The sequence below is a fragment of the Sinocyclocheilus anshuiensis genome, unplaced genomic scaffold (genome assembly GCF_001515605.1).
Source record: "Sinocyclocheilus anshuiensis isolate Anshui unplaced genomic scaffold, SAMN03320099.WGS_v1.1 scaffold627, whole genome shotgun sequence".
Lineage (NCBI taxonomy): Eukaryota > Metazoa > Chordata > Actinopteri > Cypriniformes > Cyprinidae > Sinocyclocheilus > Sinocyclocheilus anshuiensis.
Genome location: NW_015549703.1, coordinates 281200 through 301321, shown reverse-complemented (window position 1 = coordinate 301321; position 20122 = coordinate 281200). Strand labels below are relative to the sequence as shown.

The following is a 20122-nucleotide window of genomic DNA, read 5'->3' as shown; positions in this document are numbered from 1 at the left end:
TGCGAATTCCCCAAATGTGGGAATCTCGACTGCATAATTTATGGTAGTGGGGGACTGCGTTCGCGCTCTCCCCTGAAAGTATTCTTTGGGGGGGCAGTCGTGGCCTAATGGATTGAGAATCGGACATGTAACCCGAAGGTTGCAGGTTCGCATCTCAGGTCCGGCAGGAATTGTCGGTGGGTGGAGTGAATAACCAGCACTCTCTTCCACCCTCAATACCCAAGACCCTTGAGCAAAGCACCAAACCCCCAACTGCTCCCCGGGCGCCGCAGCAATATGGCTGCACACTGCTCAAGGTGTGTATTCACTACTGTGTGTGTGCACTTGGATGGGTTAAATGCAGAGCACAAATTCCAAGTATGGGTCACCATACTTGGCCACACGTCACTTCACTTTCACTTTCATAAATAAAGATGACTTGACATGTTGCATGTAAGTTAGGGGTCGGTAAGATTTTTGTAATATTTTGAAAGATGTCTCTTATGCTGAACAAAGCTGCATTTATTTGGCCAAAAATACAGTAAAAACTGTAATATTGTGAAATATTATTCTAATTTCAAAGAATTGTTTTATGTTTTAATGTATATTAAGATGTAATTTATTCCTGTGTTGGCAAAGCTGAATTTTCAGCAGTCATCATTTCAGTCTTCTGTGTCACATGATCCTTCAGAATCAGAAATCATTCTAATATGCAGATTTTGGTGCTCAAGACGTATTACTTAATCATGTTTGTTTGTTAGAATTCTTGATAAGTAAAAAAATTTGCAGCATTTATTAAAATTTTTTTGTAACAATCCATCTTTGCTGAATAAAATCTACATTTCTTTAAAGAAATCCTACAGTTTTCAAAGGTAGTGTGTAGGCCTATTGATAGAAATAATTACCATGAGTTTTTTTAATGTCATGTTTTTTTTTTTCTTTTAATAGCACTCATCAAGAGGTTGAATTTGTAAATTCGATCAATCAGGGGTTTTCAAACTGTTTTCTAGGGGGTTTATGGAAAATTTTCGAAAAAAAAAAACAAAAAATCATAAATTAAAAAATATTGAAGCATAATCTGGAATATAAGCAGGGGTGCACATAAGTTTTTCAGCGTGGTTCTCATAAGAGAACATGGAGATTTGGTTTGGTCCTCACACTGCACAGTGTGACCGATTAAATATAACTATAAAAAATAAATTAATAATAATGATAATATTATTGCACTTTATTTTGTTAGTTTTTTTTAAAATAAAATAATAAACAAAATAATAAAGTGTGATAATACTATTATATTTTAAAATAAAAAAGTGAGTATTAAATACAGATACAGTTATTTTATAATAAACCTAAAAATAAAATGCTAATATTTACTTCTTCTTTTTTTATGAATTTTCTTAATTTTCAACCTTAAAATCAGCAACCTTAAAATATTTTGGCGGGTTGTCGGAAAGTTAGTATATGCGCTTCTGGGTTTAGCGCTGCCGATTGAAGAGCGTTGTCAGACTCTGGGCCAGGTTTTGTGTGTGTCTTTGCTCCCTATGTGCTCCGTCATCCAGTTTCTCTGTCTCGTGTTTTGAATTCATTGTTCCCAGGTGTTTCCAATGTTAATTGTCATTAGTTCCAGGTGTCCCTTGTCTTCCCCTCATCAGTTCCTGTGTATTTAAAGTGTGTTCTAATTCTTGCTCTTTGTCAGTCGTTGAACGTCATCCTGTCATCCTGATGTGTCGAGTCCTGTGATCCCCAGCCTTTGTTAATAAAACCCTTTTGATTTATTCTACTCCGTGTCTCCTCGCTCCTTCGTCCCCGTGTTCCTCGTTTGTGTGAACCGTGACAGAACGACTGACCACAACAGTAAGCGACGCTCCTTCTCTCGTGTTTTGTTTTCGTTTTTGAACAGTCTTTTGGTTTTCCTTTTTCTCCCCTGTTTGTCTCCACGGTGGAATCAAATCAAAACTGAATCATACACTGATCATATTGAATGCTCAGGTAAGATGGGGATTTAAATTTGGGACAGCCATCTGTGTGTTGTTTGCTTGCTTTTGTTGCTTTCATTTTTCTTCTCATTCTATCCGACATCGGTTCAACATGCTCAATCTGCTACAACGTCATAGAGGTGTGACTAGAGTCAGTGGTGTGGAACATACCACGAAACTGAGGCCATGTCCACACGTACACAGGTATTTTTATAAACGGAGTTTTTCCTTCTTCCGTTTAAAAAAAAATCTACGTCCACATGAAAACGCAAACGCATGCTATGAAGCACTGTCAAGAGCATGCCAAACCAACAGGTGGCGATATAATCTCAACCGTAAAGCCATGTTGGCCAATCAGAAGCCTGAAAAAGTTTCCAGTAGGCGTGGATAACAGTGCAGGCTCCGACATCACAAGCCAAAGCTGTCTTCACGATAACACTGCAACCGGAGTTTTTGAAAATCTTCACCCTGGCAGGCGTTTTCAAAAATGTTCCGTTTCAGGGACCTGGTGCTGCGTTTGCGTGTGGACAAACGGCCAAACCGTGTAGAAAAAGCTGCGGTTTTAAAAATAACCACATTCGTGTGGACAAGGCCTGAGCTTGACAGACATTCAGCGATGGCCCAAGTTTGGCCAATGCTGATCATCAGCATGGTGTGCCAACTAATTCACGGCCGAGTAGTTCACCTTCAAAAATGCATCATAAGGTGTCTTTTGTTACAGACAAGTTAAAGCTGCTCTGTGCCTGCTCAAAATTCTATGTGAAGATGCAATGCCACATTAAAAGCCAGACTAAATTATGCCTGCTTTGACCCACCTCACCCCCTAATATCAAAGTATTGTATAAAGGTGCAAATGCTGTGTAAATTTATTTATGCCACCACTAAGCAGCATTAATCAGTCTATGAAATGACGCTTAATCCCTGGAATACACTACACGTTTGCCGGCATTGTAGTCTACTCTACCAGGATCAGGAAACAGTCCTCCATAAAATGCGCTGGACACATCTGAATATTTGGGTTGAACTGTTCTGGAACAGTGTTGTAAATACAACTTAACCTCTGATTTCTATTCGTGTCCTCTTTTGGAAGGCCAAACAAAGTATTTTTGCTTTCGCAACGAAACACAGCGTCTCTACGACATGGCGGCGACGGTGTTAAAGTTACATACAATAAACAATAAAGTTACGCCTTCTTTCTTTGCGTGAACATTTGGGCGGCGTTATGTAAATCTTCCCACATCGTGACATAGATATGTGGGTGCGTGTTTGAACGAAGCATTTTAGGAGGGCATGGACGAGTCTTAACTTCTATAAAGAATATCTCTTTGGGTTTGAGACTTTAGTCTTTGCAACTTTAGAGATCTTCAAAAGAGGGAACTCCAAAGAGAAAGGAAAACTTGAAATCGCATCATATGACCCCTTTAAAAATAACCGCGTTTGTGTGGACAGGGCCTTTAAAAAACAATGGACGTAGTGTCCGTGACGTCACTCGTAGGTTTCTGAAGAGCGTTTTTGAAGCTCTAAGTGGGCGAAGCCGGCCTGTCGCCATCTTGGCAGTGCGTCACCGCGCGTCACTCCCGGATAATCAAAAATGGGCAAAGAGGCGGTTGCAGTTTTATTCACTTCCGTGTGAATAAAAGAGCGGGAGGTTGCCGCTTGATGAAATTTCACAGTTTTGCATTGTGCTTTGAAAACGGCAGTGGGTAGCCTAGATTTGTGCTTTCAATTTGAATAGAAATCTTATACAGTACAGTTTGTCGATCTAAATGGTAATTGTGCATTAACAGCTGTCATCCATGTCGGTACACAAACGCGCTGTCAGAACTTATTTATACAGCGCATTTTTTATTTTGGTCACGTATGCGGACCTGCGGACCACTTATGTGCACCCCTGATTATAAGATTAATTGTGATTTATTTTGTTCTGTTGATAGCTATCGATTTAACAGTTCTGCAAAAATTATTCAATATTTAAAGTGTTTTGTTTAATATCACTCTTTTTCCTCACACAGTAAAATTGGATCATGAATGTTGGTCCATCACATCATATTAGGTGGTCCTTCACATCAAAAAGTTTGAAAACTCTGTGAATAGACAAATAATTTGTTCTATATCAAAATAAAGTGACATTGACATAGTAAGTGATAATTGTAGTTACGCATTCGGTGACTGTCTGACTGCTTGTAAGGGAATCACTGAGACTGATGTTAATACCAAGTATAAACAGGGCCATAGTCTCTGTTTTCAAAAGAAATTAGCATCTAAACAGTGGGATCTTATCTAAATTGTTAATAAATAGGCTTGGCCTTATTTGAGGTTGTCGGCCTGATTATTGGAAGTGAAAATTACAGACAGTGATCATTTAAAGACTAAACTTATTCATCTCTGATAATAAACAACAAAGAGAGTTTTATAATTTGTATGCTGTGCCTCTAACTAAAAGCTTGTCATTACATGGGAGTTCTCACACTGTGGCTTTGGGACCCTCTAAGTAAGTAAGTTAAGAGTCAGATTTTGCTCACACCAAAGGTGTGAAGATTAAACGACTCCGAATCATGATTATGGATGCAGCGTTTTCTTCACAACTTGGAGACCACCCTAAATAAGAGCAATCGCTCAGTCTAAAAATGTGCGTTTTCTATGTTCTCACCTTCTCTGTAGTGAAGACACCTTATTTACAGTATATTGCATGGAAATTAGTTATATTGCGCAGTAGCCTTTTTTTATATTTCTGTTTTGATCATAAATCAAAATGGAGGATCTGACATTTAAGACACTTTGGGCTGTGTCCCAAATTTGTGGTAATGCTATTGACTAATCCATAGCAAACCTAAAAAAACACACACAAATGTTAGCTGCATACCTTTTTCAGACCACATCATTTAGATAACTTGTAGATGGAGTAAACAATTTGTTATTCATCCTATATCACAAGTTATGTTAACATCACCATATGGAAAAAGTTAATTGCTTTGCGATATACCTCGATATGGTTGTTAATGTTTGGCTCTATCATTACAATGTTGTGGTGATAAAAGTCAAATCAGTTTTACTCACTGATTGACAAGGGAATGCCAAGAATGCTGGATGTCTGGTTCGTGTGTCAGTGGATGCCCACAGAAAAGTGAAGCTGTGGGCCCCTATTTCATTAGATATGACTACTTACTGGAATGTGAACAGGCACTGACAGACTCTAGAGATCTTAAAATGAAGCAACACCAAGAAACAGCAACAGATTCCATGTTGTACAGGTTCATTGGGTTTAGAAGATCATTTTAGGTTTGAGATTTTTGCTTGATCCATGAGAGTTTTTGCCAAGAAATCCAAAGTCTAAGCTGAAGTGATGTAAGTCTCATAAGCTTAAAACCGTAGAAGTTCTTTGTTAATTTAGATGGAGTTTGGTGATTTAAGGGATAGTTCACTCAAAAATGAAAATTCTGTCATCATTTACTCACCCTCAAGTTGTTCCAAACCTGTATGAATTCCTTCTTTGGCTCAACACAAAGGAAGATATTTTAAAGAATGTGGGTAACCATGTTGATGAAAGCTATGGACTTCCATAGTATTTTTTTCAATACTATAGTGGCTTTCGCACCACGTAGTTCTAGGAACTTAGTTCTAGGAACTAGCCAGCAGGGTAGTTCCTAGAGAACCAATTTCTCCCTCGGGCCGTTTTCCTGGTTGCATTCGCACCGGCAGCAGAAACTCTGAAGTGGCCGACAGCGATGTCTTTTTATAATGGAGATGGAAATGTAAAAGCACGATTTACGCGATTTCAAGAGCAAAAAGTTGGGCTAAGAGACTAATTTTTTATGACAACTTGCAGTGTTACATATCATCGAAGCTGAGAAAAGAACACAACACTGCAGACAACAGGTAAATGCCGTTATCGCTGTTTTCAATGTTCGTGGAGTAAATATGTTTACATGGCTTTTTAAAAATGCCGGGTGGCCGGTGTTTCGCGTGCGTTTGGCCAATCAGCATACACTTACGTCACTGATAGTTCCTATAGAACTGTTTTAGACCCTACTCTGAAGTAGGAGCTAATTTAGTTCCTCCAAACGGAGTTCCTAGAACTAAAACCGTTCCTACTTCCTGCGGTGCGAACACGCCAAAAAGTGGGTAGTTCCACAATTAATTCAGGTACTATGGAAAGGTTCCCGCGATGCGAAAGGCCCTTATGTAAGTCAGTGGCTACCATCACCTGTTTGGTTACCCACATTCTTCAAAATATCTTCTTTTGTGCTCAACAGAAAAAAAATATTTGTAATTTTTGGGTGAACTATCCCTTTAAGTGAACTGACTTGAGAAGCTGATTTGTGAGTCTTTTTTACAGATTCATTAGAAATCAGTTCATAACAATTAATCGCAACATGAAAATTTGATACCGGCATATCCCTATAAGAGTCATTAATTTGACTCACTGGTTTCAGTCACAGAGCATGTGCTGCTGGTGCATGTGAAGACACTGGTTTCAGTGTCTCGCCATACGAGCAGTGTTCAGGTACATTCATGTCAAAGACTTATTAAGCCCCGTTCAATTGACGTTTACCATTGAAACAAAAGCTTAAAATCTTTCCTCTCGTCAGTAGAATTCTGTGGCGGCATTGCTGTATGGCCTCACCTTGTCAGGTGCCAGGGATTAGGTGTATTAAGTGCAGCCCTGAAAGTGACAATAGCAGTTTTGTTTGCGTCTCCTAGAGGATCAGCTGAGCTCCACTCAGTTAAAAAGCTCAAGAGATAATCTGTGCTGCACCAAACACACATTTTTCATTCCCAAGTAACAAATATGCATTTCCTTTTGCAGTTTCTCGATGGTAATATAGGTGTTGCACTGCTAGATAATTATACTGCCTTCTAAAATACCATATGTATCCTTCCTGGAGAATGCAATCCCACAATGCATTGCAAAATGATCAATTTCAGTAGACCGTAGGTTGCAAGGCAGTTTACTAGTCTTTGAAAGCGAGCTCTAATATCTTTGATTCATGTCTTGGATCTGATGTTGCCTCTAATTTCCTTGGGTATTTTTATATATTAACAGGCAGTATGTTCATAGAGCAGAGGAAAAAACGCATGTCACTACATGCTTAAATCTTTGATCTACATCCTCTGCTCAGTCTTGAAATTTGGCATAATTTGTACTACCCTCTGCATTTTTATGTTATTATTGCACTTTCATGTGCTCTAAAAGCATTCTCTGATTGTGGAGCAAACAAAACAAAACAAAAACCAAGTAGGTAAAATATACATTTATGCTTCCCCTTCAGGAACTCGAGCTGCGGCGAAGTCGCTTTGGGAACGCCCTTGCGTGAGCGCATTCTGAAGCACGTGTCAAATCAGTCCAATGGAGTAGCGAGACGTCACGAGCGGGGTGACGTAAGCACCAGAAAATATAAAAGCGCATCCGGCAGAGCGCAAACCAGCTTCTGCTCTTCAGTAGCGCTCTGTGTATGTGTCCCAAAGCGACTTCGACGCAGCGTCTCGTTCCCTCGGGGAACCATGGTTACATACGTAACCTAGAGACGTTTTTTTCCATCGTTTGATTCACTTTAAAAACATGTCAAATATCTAATTAAAGAAATATACAGTGGGTACGGAAAGTATTCAGACCCCCTTAAATTGACCATATGATATTTCAGTTTTTCTTTTTTAATAAATCTGCAAAAATGTCAACGATTCTGTGTTTTTCTGTCAATATGGGGTGCTGTGTGTACATTAATGAGGAAAAAAAATTAACTTAAATGATTTTAGCAAATGGCTGCAATATAACAAAGAGTGAAAAATTGAAGGGGGTCTGAATACTTTCCGTACCCACTGTAATAGCATTTGTGCAACACCACAAAACATCATTTTGACTTTTTGAAAAATTTTACTGTACTGAACTCAGAAAAATGAAGTTCATCTATCTTACTCTATTAGCAAATAGTTTTCTACTGTTTTAAGCATAAACTTGCCAATGGGGTTAAAAAATATATTTTTTAAAGACATATTCTCTAATGGATGCCTTTACTGTGTCGGTTCAGTAATCAAATACTTAAAAACTGGTTATGCTGTGACATTAATGACTTTTAATCATTATGATAGCATAAGCCTAGGAGCCTTTAAGACACTAAGTATTGTGGAATAGATGTGAACTCAGTAACCTCACTGAAAATCCATGGCGTGAGTACCTGTTTCTAGGACATTATGTAAAAGATTAATTTAAGTCCTGACCCTCAGACTGAATTAAGTTTGACATTAATTCATGATTATGTGAAACCTCTGGTCAAGAGAAAGCAAATAATCTGAATGAACAAAGAACGCTGCTCGAGACATTTTAAGTGTCAGTCTGGGCACCGTAATTGCCATAAAAACATTGTTTGTGCATTTGTTTTGCTACCAGAGTCTTGTCAGGATCGGTTTAATCTGATTTGATACAGTCTTTTGCGAGATGGCAAATGTTAGGGATTACTCCTTCAAAATACATGGACTTTACGTCTGCCAGCCAGAACTCTGTGAAATGTGTCTGGGCTGCCAGGAAGCCACAGTAGGAACATTTCAATGGATGTGAGCTGGCCGTCTTCCAAGAGTTCAGATGAATCATTCACAATGAGGTTAGAAGCATAGCAGCGACAAATTATTCCTTGTTAAAGTCAGAGGAGTCTTGTAGATTTGTGGTGGGACTTTCTCAGGAGCGCAGAAAGATAAGTGTTGACCTGACAGTGGAGGGAAATGAGAGACTCTTAAAATCCTGTCAGGTGTAGCTCCCCTCAACCCAACAGCGGTATCTGCCCGCATTCCTGCCAGGCATTCTGTTCACCAGTCTGCCTGCTCTTACAGCGCTATTCAGTTACACAATGTCATTCAATACACCTGATCTTTGCTAAACAGACTTTTGGACAGTAACATTGGAACTTATTTAGCCGACCTCTCAACTACATAGAAGCAGCCAAAATGTCTCGATGGCCATGATTTCACTACCTAGAGGCAACTTTCCCCATTAGGTAGTGTTGTATACCTCAGGCGTCACCAAGACTGGTATCTTGTGAAGGAAATTAATCTAATTGGATTTGGAGCTGACAGCTTTTCATGTTTCTGTCGCAGGATAGCACTTCAAAGTGAGCAATGCTGTGTTTTTGGGATGCTTTTCAGACTTTTTATTGGGTTTATGTTTTTCCACAGCTTTTAGGAATAACCATAAGCTAACCTCCAAAGCAGAAACAAACTTGAGCAAAAGTGTAATTTGTTTACAAGCTGGAGTAAATGCAATTAGTTTTGGAAACATGCTTGGGAAGAAGTAAGCTTTGTATATTTCTAGATTACACAAATCTCAATGATCCTGTGTTCTGTGACCTTAGATCACATTGCATTTCATGTTACTTTTAAACACTTTTTTATGTCATTTTCCATTGGCTGCAAGTATAAAACCAAAATTCTTTGAAAATCCACTTGAAAATTTTAATATGCTGCATAGATTTTTAGATGTTTCAGAACTTTTAGATGTTTTATTTGTGTATCTTATTCAACGTTAGTAACAAAGATGGCATTGGAATAATTGGAATAAGTCAGTTCAAAACTGATTCAAAACTCTGATTCTGTTACTTGAGTCTTTAGATGGCAATTTTCACATATTAGTTAGTTACAGCTATTTAGTTAAAGTTGGTAAATATCACTGTTCTTTACTTTTTGTTAAATGATCCATATTAAAAAATCTTTAATTTTTGCATTGTGCATTGAATTTCTAATTATAAAAAAAATTATAAGCCATTTGTAACGAATTCAGTCCACTGAAGGCGAGCGTAGTGAAGAACCCAAGTGCAGTTTATTTACAGTGATCCAAACATCCAAACATGATCCAAACAGACGAAGACTAGAAACAATAATCCGTGACTTGACTTGACATGAACAGACTTGACTTGGCATGAACAGACTAGACTCACCGACAGCGGGTTACAACTTCAATACACGACGAGAGACAGTGGCAACATGAGGGCTATTTGTATCAAACAAAGAGGGTCACATGACATGAACAAACAAATGGGAAACAAGACACATGACCTAGACAACCAATCAGAACATGACACAATGAACAAGAGAACCAATGGCATGAATACATGAGGGCAAGGGAAGCATGACACAAACAGGGAGCATGACTAAATTACAAAATAAAAGACATGAAAACATGAACAAGAAACAAAACCCAAACCCCACATTACATACCCCCCCCTCTAAGGGCCATCTTGGCCGGGGACTCAGGCGTGGCGGCCATCTTGGCCGGGGACTCAGGCGTGGCGGCCATCTTGGCCGGGGACTCAGGCGTGGCGGCCATCTTGGCCGGGGACTCAGGCGTGGCGGCCATCTTGGCCGGGGACTCAGGCGTGGCGGCCATCTTGGCCGGGGACTCAGGCGTGGCGGCCATCTTGGCCGGGGACTCAGGCGTGGCGGCCATCTTGGCCGGGGACTCAGGCGTGGCGGCCATCTTGGCCGGGGACTCAGGCGTGGCGGCCATCTTGGCCGGGGACTCAGGCGTGGCGGCCATCTTGGCCGGGGACTCAGGCGTGGCGGCCAGCTTGGCCGGGGACTCAGGCGTGGCGGCCAGCTTGGGGAAACAAGACACATGACCTAGACAACCAATCAGGACATGACACAATGAACAAGAGAACCAATGGCATGAATACATGAGGGCAAGGGAAGCATGACACAAACAGGGAGCATGACTAAACTACAAAATAAAAGACATGAAAACATGAACAAGAAACAAAACCCAAACCCCACATTACATATCCCCCCCTCTAAGGGCGGCTCCAGACGCCCAAACAAAACCCAAACCCAAACCCCACATTACACCATTTCAGAGCAAGTATATAACATTGAGAGGTTACAAATCTTATGATATGTTGGGGAAAAAGGTTTATTCAATATTTTTTAGTCTTTGACAACATCTTGAGAGATTTTGATATGTATTTGCTCTGAGAGTGATCTGAGAGTAAAAAGAAGCAAATAAATGGGTATAAATTCTCTAGAAGTAATGATTAATCAGGGCATGCACATCAATCAGCATCGGTTAATGGAACAAAGCATTGACAAGACAATGCAAAAACATTTTAGAATGAAAGCCAAGAGGAACAGCAAGCTAAAACACACAGAAGAGAAAAAAATCCCCAAATCCCTTGCACATCTATGCATTTGATATTTATCTTTGTACTTTGTATACTGGTGTGTCTGTTATTATCTGTAAAAAAAATTATCTGTATCTCAGAAATATTTTGTTGTTGTAAACGTCTAAGTGACTGGCCTGTCTGAACTGCGGTGAGAGTGTTTAAGCATTTTCCTGTTGCTTTGTGCCCTAATTAAATTATGGCTTCTAAAGTCCCTGTTACAAATTGTCTCTTGTGTACCCTGCGGTTGTTGCTTTTGTTTTATTTATCCCTTTATGAAAGATGCATTGTTTGAAAAGAAGGACACAAAGAGGTGGAAAGAAAGAGAGAGAGAGAAAGCCAGCTACCCATTACCTTTGATAAATCCCCTTTGCTGTGGGGGGCCTGTCATACAGGGGCCTGATTTCTGTCCATTCTCATGTTGAACAAGTCCCTTTATCTTCCTGCTGATTCATCTCTGCTCCCCACCACTGCTCTTAAATGCTGCTGAGTATAGTGGCTGAAGCTCCAGCAAAGGTCACCGTGAGAGGCCACTGCCCACCCCACAGGGTCTCCTTAGTAAAGCGCAGACAACGTCAGGAATGTGGCAGTGGACAATGAGTCTCTCTCTTACCTCAGCACCAGACTGACTCTCTAAAGCATGCTCACAGTCAGGATGCGTGATCAGGTAGAATCCCATTAAGTCACTTTTGTGTGCTTTAAAATTAGAAAACCTGCTGCATCCTCTCAACCACTTGCGATATCCTTAGCAAAGTCTTGAAACACAATAGAAACAACTTAGCAACACCTTATCAACTTCCTAAGAAGCACTATTAAATCCTTAGCAACTCCCTAGCAACCACCCAGTCACTGCTTGGCAACTACTAGGAAGACGTTTTAGCAACTCCTTATCAATCACCCAGTGCCTGCATGGCAAGTACTAGGAAAACACCTTAGAGATTGCTTAGCAACACCTGTCAATCATCTAGCAAACACATAACTTTTAAACGTTCTCTCAACTATTTGCAATATCCCTAGCAACTTCTTGAAACACCATAGAAACCACTTAGCAACACCTTAGCAACATTCTAAGAGCCACTTTGGAAACCTTAGCAACTCCCTAGCAACGACCCAGTCGCTGCTTGGCAACTACTAGAAAAAACATTTTAGCAACAGTTTAATAATGCCCTAGCAACCACCCACAACACCCTAGCAACTGACTTGGAACACCTAAAGATTGCTTAGCAACACCATAGCAACCACTCAGAACACCTATCAATCATCTAGCAACCACATTGGCTTTCAAATTTCTTTCTTACTTGTAGTTCCCTCTCTAGCAACTTGGAACACCTTAAAGATCACTCGGTAACACTTTAGCAACCACCTAGCAACACTCTAGCAACTACATGGCTTTCAAATTTCTCTCAAAGACTTGCAGTTCCCTAGCTAGAAAACACCTTGAAACACCTTAGAAACCACTTAGCAACACTTTATAAACTTCCTAAGAACCTATTTGAAAACCTTAGCAACTCCCTAGCAACCACCCAGCTATTGCTTGGCAACAATTAGAGAAAAAAACTTTAGAAACAACTTTGCAATGCTCTAACAACCACCAAGAACACCCTAGCAACTGTCTAGCAACTTGGAACACCTTAAAGATCACTCAGTAACATCATAGCAACCACCTAGCAACACCCTAGCAACCACATGGCATTCAGACTTTATCTTGACACACGTTCCTTTTCAGTTAATATTTTGTACTCCTTGAACATTCATTGAATAAAGCTGAATGAAGTAATTGTTCTTAAGATTTTAATTGTAAGCAATTATACCCAAGCACTTATTTTAAGTAGTGCTTTTCATCTTAAGAGAACACCACCAAATTTTCAACAGCTTAGCCTAAGGCCCACACATTGAAGAATTTGAACACACACAGTTTTTATAGTCACGCTTGACTGTAGGAGTGGTCTGCTGGCGAATGCCAAGCCAAATAGCCTGGGAAATCAGTTTTTCTAAACCTACGAACAGGAAGAGCTTGATATTTTCTTTTTATCTATCTGCTGGTGTAGCGATCTACCAGATGGTATTGTTTTATCTTTAGAGGCATAGTAAAACTAAGGAACTAGGAAGTCTTACAAGGGTTTTTTCTTTACTGAGATCATCAAACTAAAGTTTCTTTTTCTTTGTGTGTGAATTTGTATGATATTGTCTGCTGCCAAACAAGGAAACAGTTTGTTTACTGCAAAACATGAGTTATTACGAATCAGGGAATGTTTCTAAACAGGAAGCTTTGATGCGTTCTCATGTCTGTCCTTTTCTTTTTTGGCTCTTTGGTCTGTAAATAATGCCTAGCTTCAATATGATTTGAACTCTTGTTCGTTTTCTCGCACTTTCTCTCTCTTTTTTTGTTTGGCATGGCTCTTTTGTTCCAGTGGGATAATTAAGTTGGAATGTATTCTCCACAGGGGGCCTTTGGGGTTGAATAAGAGGAAAGAGAGTCTAGGAAGGGCAGAGGCAGTGGATGTTTGAGGATCTTCTTTGCCAGAATTTAGTTTCTTTCCGTCTCTCCAGGAGTAGCTTCCTCTGTCTAACCTCTTTAAGCGGTTAGAGATGTCTGCCTGTCACATCAGGTTAGCAGACTGTACGTGGGCCCTCCAGATTTCCTCTTTGTCTGTTTGCTCGGCACTCATCAGGAGTGCGGTGTTTCAAAGCAGCTCTCTGATCCTGCTCATTAATTCTATTCTCATAAGCTCTTTCCCCTCCAGACACATCAAGGCTCACGTTGTGTGTTAATGGTTAGAATAATGGGTGTTCTTCAAAACTCTATCTCTCCATTTTTTTCACTCTTGCTCTGATGAGTAAACACATTAACCCTCAGATCTGGAAAAAAGCTCTCGAATGCTTCCAGCACGCGTCGGATACAGGGAAGTATAGAGGAGGGAAAGCATTTATTGCGTCCTGAGGGAAGGTTGGTTTACTCAGGCTGTTTCCCCAGGGAATGTGAGTCAGCCTGTGGGCTAAGAGACAGCTGAAGTTCAGGGTCATGTGACAACAGGACAGGGCAGTGAGTTTGGCTAATCCCTCTTTTATTTCTTTCTAAAATGTCAATATACACTTAACATTTTAGGACATCCTGTCAGTTTTTTGTCTTTTTAGATAAGCACAGCTGGATCTACTGTCACAGTACCTTGGCACTTAGTGGCTCTGTTTCAAACACCTAGTGAGCTTTGCTGTCTACTGCCTACATATTTAATACATTGTAATGTCTTTAAATCTATTTCCTAGAATATTTTCTTTTAAAATCCATTTCGTCAGGATTCCCTCAGTGTTGAAGGCAGCAACTCACAGAAGTATATCTCCTCACATGAGGCACACAGATGACTTGATTCTTATTTGATTTATATAGAGTTTAGCATGTCGTATCCAAGTATGAAAATACAGCACACAAATATTGAGTAAAATTAATTAATTAATTAATTCATTCATTCATTCATTAATGTTTTCTATTGATTATTCAATTAATTCATTAATGTAACATTTTTATCAGTACTTTTTATTAATAATTTTAGGAATTGTTTTTAAATTAATTTTGTGTGATTAAATAATTAAAAAAACTTTTAGGTATAAAATAATTTCTATCTATAATTTTTTGGTGTTGAATAATGACCTATTATTATTATTGTTGTTGTTGTTGTTATTGTTGTTGTAAATTGTGTATTGTAATTAAAAAATAATTATTAGTGCTTTTTAATTAATAATAATAATAATAATATTTTACAATGCATCTTGGGATTGCCTTCTGTACTAAAGGTACATGCAATTGTGATTAATTTTTACTATAAAAAGTGCAGAGGTACATTAATAATGCTTATAATGCTGTGATTATGATAAGAAGTGTAATTATACTGTATAATTGTACAGTTATATTTTTACTGTCATATAAGGCAGCTCAATAGGTTTTGGCACACTGTTTAATAATCTAGAGCTTTAGCTCAAACTACTTTTTTGTCTTGCATTATAACAGCAAATCCATTCTTTAATACAAAGCCCTAGTAATTTCAGTCAATAGGGCTTTATCATAAATTCAGTTTTGAATAAGTAGAAGCATCTAGACAAATTTAAGTTGTTTTATCACATGGAAATGTTGAAGGAAGCGCAATAAGGGCTCTGTTTCACAGACAGACCTGTGGAAAAGTGCTCTTGAATGTTGCACTAGCAAGGGGGCTTTTGATGTTCAGGCTGAATGACTGTTGAGTCTTGTTCGAGGATTACTAGGCAGCGATGGTCGGTGGGCCACAACTGAAATGACCCAGTGGCCCCCTGCTATGAAAACTCTGGTCACAAGCACTGCTGTGGAAGCTTTGCAGGCACATACCTACGTGATACTTAATAGATCACAAAAAGGAAATAAGCAAGACAGATTCTTTCTTGGAAAATTAAATGGGAAGGTAAGAACTATTAAATAAACTGCATAGAAAGCTGCACTCAAGAATATAAACATGGTTGTGGGCCTTACATGCAAAATACTTGAGAGTTTGTCATGGTTGTATTAACACGTGTAGGAGTTTCCCATGAGTGTGTGAAGGGAAAAATCAGACATGATGCTGTGACTCATTTCTTTAAGTCCTGAGTCACTGACTTGTGTCTATGTCATTAACCTCAATAACATGCACTGTAGGGAGTTATGAGAGGGCTTTTAGCACTTTTTTAGTGTAATCGCTGCTAAAATTGCAATTTCAACAAAAAACAGACATGAATCTGCCCCTCAGCAATAGTATCCTACCTCTGCCAGTCTGCATTTTTAGGCGAAAACATTTTTTTTTTTTTCGTTCAGACAAAAATTAAGCTGGCTAGAATACAGTGACTTGTTTTTTATGAATCAAAGGGAAAAATCAGTCTGATAAACTGATGAGCCAAACTTTAACTCTTGCCAATTCTGCTGGTGTCAGCTTATGTAAAGTCATGTCTTAACACATCAGTAGCTGCTCCCTTAATTCCTCATGTGCAAAAAAACATTCTTCCTGTCTTTAAGTTTTAAGACCAAGCTTATATGCCTAGGTTTTTATTTTACCATTTATTTCCTGTGGCATTTTAAGTAGTAACAAAATCAAGGACACTAAAGATTTTTTTATTTGAGCAGAACTGTTAAATGAGCCCAAATTATGAGGGCAGATGTACAACAAAACGACAAAGTCATGTCAAACGAGATGCTGTTAAACCAAATTTAAATGTATTTAAATAAGGGTTTGTTGAGTGACACAAAGGAAATGGCTTGACATGAAAGAGTAGACAGACATAATGTCTTTACTTCATGCTGTTAAGTTTTAACAAAGTGAGGGTCTGGATAAATAAAGGTTACAAGCTGTAGTCTCGTGCAGACATGTGGGTCCTGTGGGACCAGCACAGGTGATGGAGCAATGTTGACAAAGCGCTTGCTCTTGGGCCGCCTCATTTCCACTTGATTAAAAGCTTCTTGCACTCACTGAAATGCCCAAATATTCTGTTAAAAGAGGAACTGATAAACTTCCTACATTTTACCATTTGGCTCATAATCAAAGGCATTGTGAACTGTCAGGGAGGTCTAAATGCGTCTGCCATCCTTTCTTATGTACACTACCGTTCAAAACTTTGGGGTCAGTCAGAATGTTTTTGAAAGAAATTAATACATTTATTCAGAAAGTATGCATTATGTTGATCAAAAGTGACAGTTAAGACATTTATAATGTTACAAAAAAATTCTATTTCAAATAAATGCAGTTCTTTTGAAGTTTCTGTTCATGAAAGAACAGTTTTTTTTTTACATTTTATAATAATAAGAAATGTTTTTCCAGCACCAAATCAGCATATTTATTTTGTATTAATATTTCACAATAGTTTTGATTTGACTGTATTTTTGATTAAATAAGTGCTGCCTTAGGTGAGTATAAGAGATTTATTTCAAAACATAAAATGCCTTACCAGCCCCAAACTTGAATTTTATTTTATTTTATTATTTTTTTATTTTATTAATTATACTGCTCTTGGGACAGTGTCCTACTCATCTTAGCCCTCTGCCTCCCCAGCACCACCTGCCTAGATCTGCTATGTGGGCATTTTCCTTTCTATATCAGCAGCAGCATGTTTCCTTTTAATTTTATGATCCGAGCATTTAGCAGAAGCAAGTCTACTTGTTTTGCAGCAGCAGTGCAGCAGATCTATTCTGCCAAGACCAAAAAATACGCACATTCTATTTACATTAATAAAGATTTTACAATCTATCCCAAGAGTTGTCATGACTGAACTAATACTATGGCATTAATTATCAGTGGCCATGTTTGAGTCTTTGAAAGCTTTAGTCCCTTAATGGAAAAAAGTGAGAAGGGGGAAGGGACGTCGTTGATCCCATGGTTTCTACATGCTCTATCCAACTGTGCGTTGGGGTCTGAAAAGATCTCACACTGTGAGCTGCTCTAGTATTTTGGTGGGAGGGCAGGGAGGACCCAGCTATTCTCCCTCTGGCAGACGGCATTTTCCACCTTTTCGTCACCCTGATGGCTGTCCATTGAAGGAGCTTTGTTCCCAAACCCCAGAGATGTCTGGAGAATTGCCCTTCTCCTGAGATGTTTTTTGAAGATGAATACCCTTTCATTCTTAAAGCCTTTACTTATCTGGAAGTAAACGCAAAGGCAACAGATGATTTTCAGATAAACATATCCATTCCATGAAATTCCCAGAAGAACAAACACATCCTGTCAGTATTACGAGGCATCCAATAAATGCAGCGGATGTAGTGTTTTCTGTCAAAGAAAAGAGTAGTGTTCAGATCAGAATTAGGATGCTATTGTAGGTTTCCTTCTACTCAAGCATGTGTGCAGATGTTGTTGGGTGGCTCGTGTCCCATTATGGCCTCTTCTCCAGATGATAATCCTTTCCAGTCACCACCTCCGTTTCCCCTCTTTCGTCTGTGATCCACCTCATGGAGGAGGTGAGAGTGACAGAGGGTTGACATGAGTAGGTGGGTGTATGTGCATGAGACGTACATTACAGTAGTAGTTCTTGACAAGTTTGCTTCAGGATCAAGCCGTAACAATAGATCAAGTGCCAAACCAATGCAATACTAATGGTTTTATCATGCAAAAGTAAAAAAAAAAAAATACACTACCGTTTAAAAGTTTGGGGTTGGTACGTTTTTTTTGATGTTTTTGAAAGTTTCTAATGGTCACAAAGCTGCATTTATTTGATCAAAAATACAGTAAAAACTAATATTGTGAAAATCTATTTTTCTGTTTTGACATTTTCCCATGATGCTTCATAAATCATTCTAATATGCAAATTTGGTGCGTTGTTATCAATGTAGAAAACAGTTGTTGTGCATAACATTCATTAGTGTAAAGATCACCTTTATACATTTTTTCAAGATTGTTGCTTGAATAGAAAGTTCCAAATTACCACATTTATTTGAAATAGATATCTTTCGTAACAATTTAAGTCTTTTCTTTTCCTGTAACTTTTGATCAATTTAATTTATCCTTGCTGAATTGTATTAATAAAAAAATCATACTCACCCTTAACTTTAAACGTTTAAAAAAAAATTTAAATCCATGTTTATTCATGTACTTTTATTTTAATTTATTCAAATTTAATACGATTTAATTACATTTTTTCAAGGCTTTTGTAACATGGCATATCATACAACATGTCTATGTTGGCATCTGTCTAATTTTGCTTGCTTCTTTTGTTAAATGAATTTTCAGCAAAAAATAACTTAGAGCTTAAACAAATGTATGGATTTTGACTTCAACAACAAAAGACATTGGAAATTATTTATCCTTGCTTTTATTTATTTTGCTGTTGTAACCATGCATGCTTGTATTTTTAGTCGCATTTTATTATTATTATTATTTTGCAGTTAACATTAGTTTTTTTCCTCACTGTCAATGACGTGATGATGGCAGCTGTTGCCACGCTACATTATACAGTGATAAAATGTGTCACTGGTCGACTTCCTTCGTCCCACTGACTGCTTATGTGTCCTTTTGGTGGTTTTGTCATAGTTCTGTCTGCATGAATGACCCAGCAGACTGCTGAAATATGTTCAGTTATATAACTTGTTTGTTCCAAAACTTGTCCTTTTTTATTTGTTTGCAAGTCACTTTGAGTTCTTTTTTTTTTGCATTATGTAAGTGTATTGTTTTAGTTAGTGGCCATTACTCATAGACTTTGTGGGAAGTTACTACATACTATTGTCTGTCCATTTCTGCTAGCTTCCCAAATTCTGCTTTGCTGTCTTCTGCCTCAAAAATCCAGATTTTCAAAGACCTTGCTCAACAAACATCTGTTGTCTACAAGCATCCCCATCCCCTGGTGGCTTTCAATAGAGCTTTAGGACAGCAGAGGGCTCTCTTTTCAGGAAACAGATTGATGGGCATTTTAAAGACTGACAGGTATGGGTTTCTGTGTGGAGGTCAGTAAAGCCATTGTTGTAAATGAAGGAGGGCAGGACAGAGGCCACTGCTTGGTCACAAGAGTTAGAGTTTCACCTCATAACTTCTCTTTTCTTTTGTCATATTAATAAACCAATATATTGGTCAGACAGATTAGTTAGTGTTTGGCCATTTTGAGATTATCAACAGACTTTACACTGTAAGAAAGTATTTTTAGAATTTGCAAGTAAAGATTATTGGAATACTTTTTACAAGCATAGTATTTCAATCTTTTTACTTCAAAATTTCATAATTCAGTTAATAGCCTTTTAATTGTGGAATTAACAAGCAATTTCTGAGTGAAAATAGTTTATACTCCAATTTTTTAGTTGATGCATGCAGTTTTTAGTTTCTTTCTTTATTTTTTGGTGCGAGTAAATCTTGTGTAAATTAAGTGCTCATTTAAGAAATTTTGCGTTTGTCTTATTTCCTATCATAAGTTAGTGTGTATTAAATTCATATATATTGGTTTTATATCTTATGATTTTTTTGGTACTAATAATAATATAAAAAATTATTAATAATAATTATTATTACAAACACACACACACACACACACACACACACACACACACACACACACACA

At 38.3% G+C, this 20122-nt stretch overlaps 1 protein-coding gene across 1 annotated transcript in view; it reads left to right on the top strand.

Annotated features, from left to right (window-relative positions):
* LOC107660582 (collagen alpha-1(XVIII) chain-like) overlaps window positions 1-20122 on the top strand; it is a 96669-nt gene that overhangs the window by 18707 nt on the left and 57840 nt on the right. The gene's annotated exons all lie outside the window — the stretch shown is intronic.